Source organism: Rutidosis leptorrhynchoides, chromosome 3 (genome assembly GCF_046630445.1).
Source record: "Rutidosis leptorrhynchoides isolate AG116_Rl617_1_P2 chromosome 3, CSIRO_AGI_Rlap_v1, whole genome shotgun sequence".
Classification (NCBI taxonomy): Eukaryota; Viridiplantae; Streptophyta; class Magnoliopsida; order Asterales; family Asteraceae; genus Rutidosis; species Rutidosis leptorrhynchoides.
Window position 1 is genome coordinate 7282518 of NC_092335.1, and position 10633 is coordinate 7293150.

Below are 10633 nucleotides of genomic sequence, written 5' to 3' on the forward strand. Positions count from 1 at the left end.
TTATTATTATTATTATAATTATTATTATTATAATTATAATTATTATTATTATTATTATTATTATTATTATTATTATTATTATTATTATTATTATTATTATTATTATTATTATCTAGAATATTAGTTATACAATTTTGATTAATGGCTACGCAATTTTGAATAATTCCTAAGTAATTCTGAATAACAGCTATTAAATTTCGAATAATGGCTATGTCATTTCACATAATAACGGTTATTTAATTTCGAATAATCACTTTGTAATTTTGAATAATGACTATGCAACTTCCAGTAATATATATGCGATTTCGAATAATGACTTTGCAATTTCAAATAATAGTTACGCAATTTCTAATAATAGTTATACACTTTCGAATAATGATTGTGTAGTTTCAAATTCAATAAGCACTTAAAAATAAATTGCATAGTCATATCGTCATTTTTGAAATTGTGTATCCGTTATTCGAATTTGTACTGCATAGTCATATTTCGAAATTACATTATCATTACTTGAAGTTTTACAGCCATTGTCATTTTTGAAATTGTGTATCCGTTATTCAAATTTGTACTACATAGTCATATTTCGAAATTACATTATCATTACTTGAAGTTTTACGGCCATTGTTCAAAATTGCATTGTCATTATATGAAATTGCATTGTTATTATTTAGAATTGAATATTGAAATTACAATGTCATCATTCAAAATTGCATATTTTAAAATGCATAAATCATTCGAAATTGCAAATAAAGAATTTTACGAACCACAACGAACCACACACCTATCTTTATAGTCTCTTACTATTCTATGTTGTACACAAGGTATATACTCGGTTTATACATGCCATAGTGGTTTTTTTTTTCAACGACAATGATAAGATTATTAACTAATGTTCAAAAATAGTGTTATTTTTAATTGAGTTAATTATATCATTGGTCCCTGTGTTTTACTTATAATTATATCGGTAACCTTTTTCTTTTAAAAATTATACCGATAGTTCCTGACTACTCTTATAATTACACACTGGCTATTAGTATAATTTAAAAAGAAAATGACTACTTTTCTATACTTTCTCACCTTCACCTTCATCTTTACTATCTCAAAATTATAAACCCTAATTTTATAAACCTTATCTTCATCATCCCAATTACAATAATTCTATTTTGAAATACACTCAACTAGTTTCTCTATACATAATGTTGAATTCTGCAACTCATATTTATTGTTCTCTAAGTTCTCTATCAAAGCCAAATTAACTGAACTACACGCCTTCAAATCTTGATCTGAACTTTTTTACATTTACATCCCAATCTTCTTTTGATGTAAGCTTCAACTCAAATTTATGAATATAAGCAGTCATATGGTTTATTCGTGTGTCCCTTGTGTTCACCTGATCATGCATGTAATATGTGAAAATGATAACATATTTTATATGTGCCTTATCATCCAACGCATGCTATAAACAAAAATGAAAAAACATACCACGAACTGACATGCGGAACCACTACCTATTTCTTGGGAGTAATTCCTCAGCTCTCGATTTAAATCCTGAACACGTTTATTGGCATTTGATCGTGTTTCAGATAACGTTTCTTATTATTGGGATGTTGAAGATTAGGTTTATAAAATTAGGTGAGAAAATAGTAGTCTTTTTCCTTTTAAAATTATACTGATAGTGTGTGTGGTTTGATAAATGCACGGCACTGGTCCTAAACTTAATACTAGTTAATTTGTCCTGTTAACTAGTTACACAACGTTAGGTTTAGGATCAACGCTGTGCATTTATCAAACAACCGGGACTACCTGTATAATCTTAAAAAGAAAAGAACTATCGGTATAATTTTGGGTAAATCACATGGACCCCTATAGTATAATTAACTTATTTTAATTGGATTAATTTCGGGCTAATTGATTAACTTATTTCAACTTGACAGCATGTGACAAGCAATTTGGATAAATAATTGTTCTGCTTATAGTTAATTATAGTTAAGTTGTTGACCTTTGATATACTCATAAAATTATAAATTCTAATGATTAAAACTCTGTAAATAACTGGTTAAACTGTACATACATCTAATATAAATACTTACCCATTCTCATTCTCATATATATTCTAAAGATAAACTTATTTATAAACTAATTTCGTTATAGTCGCCCCCTAACACTTCTGCAGGCGTAATATCAAATATTACTTAAAATTATTTTATTGCATGTAACATTCTATTTTACATACTATATTTTATCTCTACTTATCTACTAAGGGTTCAAGATTTGAGTTCACTGGATTTAGAAAGTTCAAGCGATGAAGCCAAGCCGATACACAAGATCTCTTCTCTCTCACACACACGCGCATATATGTGTGTGTGTGTGTGCGAGCGCTAACAAATTTTAAGACGTGATGCATACTAAATTCACTAAATAACTTGAATAACTTTTAAAGATGAAAATTGATTTTCTATCTTTCTGATAGAAATATAAATTTTAGTGGTGAAAATATTATTATTGCTTTAAAAAGGGCCAAGAGTGTATTCTATTTTAAAAATACTCACCTTGTCTCAATTAAATTGTTCTTAAAAAAAATACTCCGTAATTAACAGTCCAAAAAATATAATTATTACTCCCTCCGTCCTACCACAAGTGTTCACATTTGACTTTCAAAGTGTTTCTTTGTCAACTTTGACCATAAATATTTTTATTTGTGTTATATATTATTTGATAAAAATTATATAAATAAAAATCTCATTATAAACTTAATCCATACATATAAAATTTATCAAATATTATATAACACGAATAAAGATATTTAAGGTCAAAGTTAACATAAAAAGACTTTGAAAGTCAAATAACATTTAATTAACATGAAACACTATACACAAGGTTGCAAAATTCGCTACTCGGGGATTAATCGGTCGGGACTTTGGAAGGATTAATCGACAATTCGGGGATTAATCGGAGATTAATCGGATTGTACTGTATACATTTAAATATTAAATTTTAATATTTATATGTGTAATTATAGGAAAAAACCATAAATATAAAGATAATTTTTAACATAATTGTCTAAAATTGTTCGTTTTGCTTCAAAACTATAAAATTTTAGTTTAAATCCATGTTAAAATGTTAACCATTTTTGACTTTGACCTACTTTGATTACCAAATTCGATTTTGATTCATCAACTGATGTTGACCGTTTAATTAAACGGATTTTTGGAAATCGGAACGGATTACTCTTAAAAATGATTAATCGGGGATTAATCGGCGAGTAATCGGGTTTTTTACAACAGTGACTATACACATTCATTAAAAATGACAAACTAATCATACATACTAATCAATTTTATATGGATCATACTTAAAACACTATACAAAAAGGTGTCTATCTTTGCAACTATCTACTACATCATAAACAATAGTTAAAACATCACTAATTCATATTGTAATAACTAATATGAAATAAAATGAATCTAAATTTGCAATAAAACGAATCAATCTACGTAATATTAGTAATAAATTAAAAGTAATAATTCCTAACCTTCGCAATGTTAGAGCAGTGAAGGAAATCAGTACCCAAAAATCAATTTTTTATATCTATATTTCTAAGTTTTTCGCAAAACAACATAAGTTGAATGTAAAAAATAGGTTATAAAGTTGCAAATGTTGTTGATAAGATAAGAATTGAGTGATTATGTATGACTGATACTCAACAACTGTATGCTATTACTTAGGAATTTAAACTAAATTTTTCATTAAACTCTTGTTTTACGGGTCATAATACTAGTTTATATTTTATTTATTTGTGAAATTAATGTATAATTTGAAAAAATATGCAGTAAAATAATTATTAATGGATAATTAAAATGAGAGGAAAAAATATAATTTTGCTACCGGCTTTGTAGGACCTAACTTGACTTTGTTAATTCTGAAAAAGGCCAATCCAGGATATTAGTCAATCGTGTATATTGAAATATGTTTGACTTAGATGAATCTTTTCATCAGCATAAAGATCTCATCTGCCATTTGTTGGATACTTAAACCTTATCAAAAGTCATCTTTATTTATTGCTTAGTGATATCTATACATACATACATATATATAAGTCAAAAAAATTTTACTAATTGTAATTTATTAGACATATAAAAGACTAACTAGTAATTAGGCCATATTGGGCCATGGCCCAATCCTGTTACACTTTTAAAAGAAAGACAACAATCCCAAAATTACTTAAAAAAAAAAAAACTACAGGACGAAATTACTGACGCCATGCTGACGTCAGCATGACGTCAGCCGGGTACTATTCCTACCTGCCGGCTAATATACTTATTGTAAATGTAAATTTCAAGGCAAAGTAAATTATGTGTTATAGTTTCTGTTGTGTGTGGCTTTGTATATGGTTTGTAGGTAGCTTGCCAGCCTCTCGAGATATTGTATTGCTTTTGTAAACTTTGTACATATTTCTCTTCCTTAATAAAATCCTTTGCCTTTTCAAAAAAAAAAAAAAAAAAAAAAAATTGAATAAATTATTCATTATAATTTAATTTATATATATAAATATAGCTTTACATATATATGAATGAATATAATAAATAGAAATACATATATACAGTAATTATCCAAGCAAAGTAATTATCCAACCAAAACTATAATTCCTTCTAAGTATACGTAATTTATTTATTAATTAGTAAACTAATTAACTTAATTAATTAATTAATTAAATACTTTTATTTATTACTTGAATACTATACTATATGTCGATATTATCCTTTTTTTTCTTTTGTCTTTTCTTTCAAATTTACAATTTACTCTCATCACTACTAATTGTAATTTATTAGACATATAAAAGACAATTTCAAGGGTATAAAAGTTAAATTCACTATTTAATATAAACCCACCAAACAAAATCCATCAAATTTTTTTTAACAGAATTATCTTTCTGTTCGCCGCGAGTTATGTTCCACCGCCATCATCGTTCAACTCGAAATAATTTTACGAACAAAACACAATAAATTGTATTCAAAACGGAGCTTCGATGCACTACCAACGGAGCATTTTTTTAGCAATAAATATGGAAGGGATTTGAATTTACAGTTTAAGTCTTTAAAATATTTATGAACACGCAAATATAACTATTGTAGTATTAATTATACATGACGACTCCTCCGAGTACCATTATTTTGCGAAAATAGCTAACAACTTTTCTTAAATTAAACTCACGGGTTACACTTTTATTCATAAAATAATTATATATATATCAATTCTAAAATAATATAACTTATATTTTACTAATGTTACGTTACATTACAAATTTTCAATTTATTCTAAATATTACGTAGTATATAATTTATATATTAAATATTAAAAAGATATTAATGATGAGAAAAAATTATTATAGTCATTAAGTTACTAACACTACCCAGAACCACTTTTAAAATTTGTCAGCACCACGGGCTCTTAAACTCAAAAGAACTTTTAAAATTCGTTAATACCACGGACTCTTAAACTCAAAAGAAAATTTTAAAATTTGTCATCACACAAATTCTTAAAGTCAAAAGAATTTTTAAAATTTGTCAACACCACAGTCTAACGACCCGTCCTAATCCATCTGGACAAATACATTACATTTGGTTACATCGCGAGGTACTTGACCTCTATATGATACATTTACAAACATTGCATTCGTTTTTAAAAGACAAACTTTCATTACATCAAAAGTTGACAGGCATGCACACCATTTCAGAATATATTCAATCTATAATTGACTTAATAATAATCTTGATGAACTCAACGACTCGAATGCAACATCTTTTGAAATATGTCATGAATGACTCCAAGTAATATCTCTAAAATGAGCAAATGCACAGCGGAAGATTTCTTTCGTACCTGAAAATAAATATGCTTTAAAGTGTCAACCAAAAGGTTGGTGAGTTCATTAGGTTAACATAAATAATCATTTTCATCATTTTAATAGACCACAAGATTTTCATTTTCAGTTCTCATAAATATACGTCCCATGCATAGAGACAAAAATATCATTCATATGGATTGAACACCTGGTAACCGACCTTAACAAGATGCATATAGAATATCCCCTATCATTCCGGGACTCCCTTCGGACATGATAAATTCGAAGTACTAAAGCATCCGGTACTTTGAATGGGGCTTGTTGGGCCCAATAGATCTATCTTTAGGATTCGCGTCAATTAGGGTGTCTGTTCCCTAATTCTTAGATTACCAGACTAAAAAGGGGCATATTCGGTTTAATAATCCAGCCATAGAATGTAGTTTTAAGTACTTGTGTCTATTTCGTCAAACATTTATAAAGCAACACATGTATTCTCAGTCCCAAAAATATATATTGCAAAAGCATTTAAAAAGAGAGCAAAGGAAACTCACCTAATGTATTTTGTAGTAAAAATACATATGACTATATTGAATGACGCAGGGTTGGCCTCGGATTCACGAACCTATATCATTTGTATATTTTATTAATATTCATAGTTGTAATTGAACACACACACACACACACACACACACACACACATATATATATATATATATATATATATATATATATATATATTATTAACATAAAAATGATATAACTAATACATTTATATATATATATATATATATATATATATATATATATATATATATATATATATATATATATATATATATATATATATATATATGTTTTATATGCTCATTTTGTATATAAAAATATTAAATCTGGTTATGTTATATATGTTAAATATATATATTTATGTATTTCATTTGGTTATCAAACAATAGTTCTAATTATACTAAATTAATATTAGTAAAAATAATGATAATAACATTGATAATATACTTATGTTAATAATAACTCTATTAGCGATAATAACAATGATATTAATAATAATACTTGTAAAAATATTAATTTTACCATTTATGATAGTTATGATATTAATGATTTATTAATAATAATAGTAATAACTTTATTAAAAATGATAATATTAATAAAAATATTGATATTATTAATAATGATACATTTGTTTAATAATAATAATAATAATAATAATAATAATAATAATAATAATAATAATACTAATAGTTATAAAAGCGATACTAATACTAATATTAATGAGATTAATGATATCTTGTATTATTTTCATAATAATAACAATAATAATCCTAATCAGTATGATAATAATAATAATAATAATAATAATAATAATAATAATAATAATAATAATAATAATAATAATAATAATAATAATAATAATAATAATAATAATAATAATAATACAACTGTTAGTGATAATAATAATAATTTTCATACTTGTATTTATAATCATAATAAATGAGAATTTTATCATAATACTTATATTAGTAATAATAATGTTAATAACTATGATATTAATGCTAATAACAATAATAATACTAATGGTGATACTTATAATAATTATGATATTCATAATACTTAATAATAATAAAATAATGCTATTGATGATAATACCAATACTTAACAATAATGGTACTACTACTATTACTACTAACTAGGTGGCAAAGCCCGTGCGTTGCATGACTTATCCCACGTTTCAATATTTTGATATTAATGAATCGTTGAATACCCAGTTCCTAATGAGGCCGAGAATGGTGATTTCCCAATGAAAATTTTTCAGCATGAATATTTAATGAGTAAACTCTCCCTTAACACGACTGATAAAAATTTTATAAGGACAACACCAATAATTAAGCTATTACAAATTTTTGTAAACCATTTAGCAAGCATATACAATAACACAAAATCTTACAAAGTGCAAAGTAATGTAATCCAATTAAAAAGACCCTCACTCCTCAATCCTTATTAGGACCATTTTACATTTAGTTGTTATATACAATGTTGCGTACTTGTTTTAATAATTTTAATAAAGATAGATTTGAATAATGGCATAATAAGATTATGAATTCTTAAATTTTGTATACTTTGATAATTTACCATTAACATTAGTCACTGGATAAACTATGCAATGCCACATAAATTCACTCACTTGGAAAGTTTAACTATTCCAACTATGTTATAAAACCCACTTACAAACATGATCTTCAACCAAATATCCTTTATCGGTTGTCATATTTGGTGAATAAAGTCCGTTTTTCTTTTTCCATCAAGTTTTTCATTTATCAACTATGGCTTGGAACATACATTAGGTGTGATATATAAGTTATTACATAGAGAAAATGAAAGTATAACAACTAAATTTGGGCAAACACGTCCTGTATATAATTGCCCACTGTTTCTATACTATATTATCTTAACAAAAAAAGATCATCTTCTTTAAATCATACTTTGACTTTTGATATTATTAGCTTCTCACCGGCTTATATCCAACATAAATTTTTAATCCTTGAAATTTGTCATATCAATTGCCAACATCCATCTTATAACAACAAAACCTGCTTCCACTTGTACTTATAAGTCCTTCATAAAATAAATACATTACTATAGTAAATATTTACGAATGAAAAAAATGTATGATGCAATGCATAATATTTCTATGTAATGTTAGTATTTTTTTTTCTAATTATAAATTCATAAAAGGCTATGCTAAAAGGATTAATAATCAAATCTTGAGGAACAATAAAGTCCTTACCAGCTAATGTATTTTCTTGATAATTGTTGATGTGCATATGCAACATATCATTAGTATAATAAGAATATCACGGAATTGGTGATGCATTTTCTCAACTTATAAAGAAAAAGAAATGTTAGATGCTTTTATGGGATGTCTTGACATACGATCTTTACTCATTTGAATGGAATAATGGTTAAAAATATGAAAAATGTGATAGGTGAATGACATGTATATATACTTGATAAAAAAAACGTTTGAGACTATCCATGTCCTATTATTAGTTGTTACAAAAAAGATTATTTAATATATGTAGGCGAATGAAAATGAAAAGATGATATTTATGACGCTTGGTTTTATTATTATTATTTTTTTTTTACTTTTTTACCATAATAATAATTTAACCTTTTTTACCCGTCTATTAAATTATATGGGTAAATTTTATTGAGTAAACGGTATTTAATACACCATACTTATGATTCTAGGACTCAATTACTATAGATATATAGATAGATAGATAGATAATAATAATAATAATAATAATAATAATAATAATAATAATAATAATAATAATAATAATAATATTAATAATAATAATAATATTATTATTAATAATAATAATAATAATAATAATAATAATAATAATAATAATAATAATAATAATAATAATAATAATAATAATAATAATAATAATAATAATTACTACCTCAAGACATAAGCTGTTTAAAAAAAAAAAACGCCCACTGCTAGTCTCGAACTCGAGACCTCCTGTTCAGTAGCAAACACTCTCAACCCTTGAACCGTTTCCTTTTTACTGAATTTATTCCATTTCCATTAACTTTAACCCGTATATACGCTGGTTCCATTTTCTTCTTCAATCTCAAATTAAATGACCAAGGATCGAAACCTAACTAGTAACGAATTTTAAGACTTGAATTATAATAGGGATTGAATTAGAACGTTTATTGATTGATTAAATAAAAAAATATAAGGTAAAATAGAAGGGTATTGCTACTGCTTAAATAATATGAAGAACACAATTAAATCGATCTTGACACCTTTTTTTTTTTTTTTTTTAAAGTTTTACTTATTTAGTTTTAGGATACAGCAACGTTTAAAGACTAATTGGATTAATTAAAACAACAACAGGATTTAAATAAGCGCTGTAACATAAATATATAGAACACGATATTAATTCAAATTCAATTTTGAAATTTAAGTATGTTTTGGACAATGATTAAAACACGAAAAAGGTGTTACATCATTCCTAAAAACTTTATCCATACTCAATTGGGCCAGAAACATTCAAACGAATCCCAATTTCTTGATGAACGAATTGTTTGACTTTTTGAATTTAATCTTTGACTCGTAAATTTGAACTTAATATAGAGAATTGTTGTTTGAAAACTTACAGATAGTTTTGTTTGATCATTCCTAACAGAACTGCATTATTAGATTTTGAGAAAAGATTCGAATTCGAGTTTTTGTTAATTCGAGTCAAGAACAGGGACGAACTCCTTTTTTTCTGTTTCAGCTTCCCCTTTTCTTCTGTTTTAAATTACAAATAATAGCAGATAATTTTATGGTGCAAGTGATTAATGGATGTTGTTACATGAGTTGAATGATCGTGTTTGTAGTGAAGGAGGAGACAAATTTGATTCACGGGTTTAATAGAAAAGGAAGAAAAACAAAATAAGCAGATAGTGATATATGGACATCTAATTCGCTTAATATATCTATACGTATCAGTTTATATATATGTTTCTGTATATATCTGCAGTTATATATAAGTATTTATATATTGTAATTACTCTTATTAATTAACAATTATAACTATAATAACATTACTCTTATTATTATAAGTGATAATAATAAAGATTCATAATATTAATAATGATAATACTATTATTAATGATAATGATAATATTATTTATAAAATTTATAATAATGTTATTAATAATAATAATAATACTTAATATTAATATTAATATTAATAATAATAATAATAATAATAATATTAG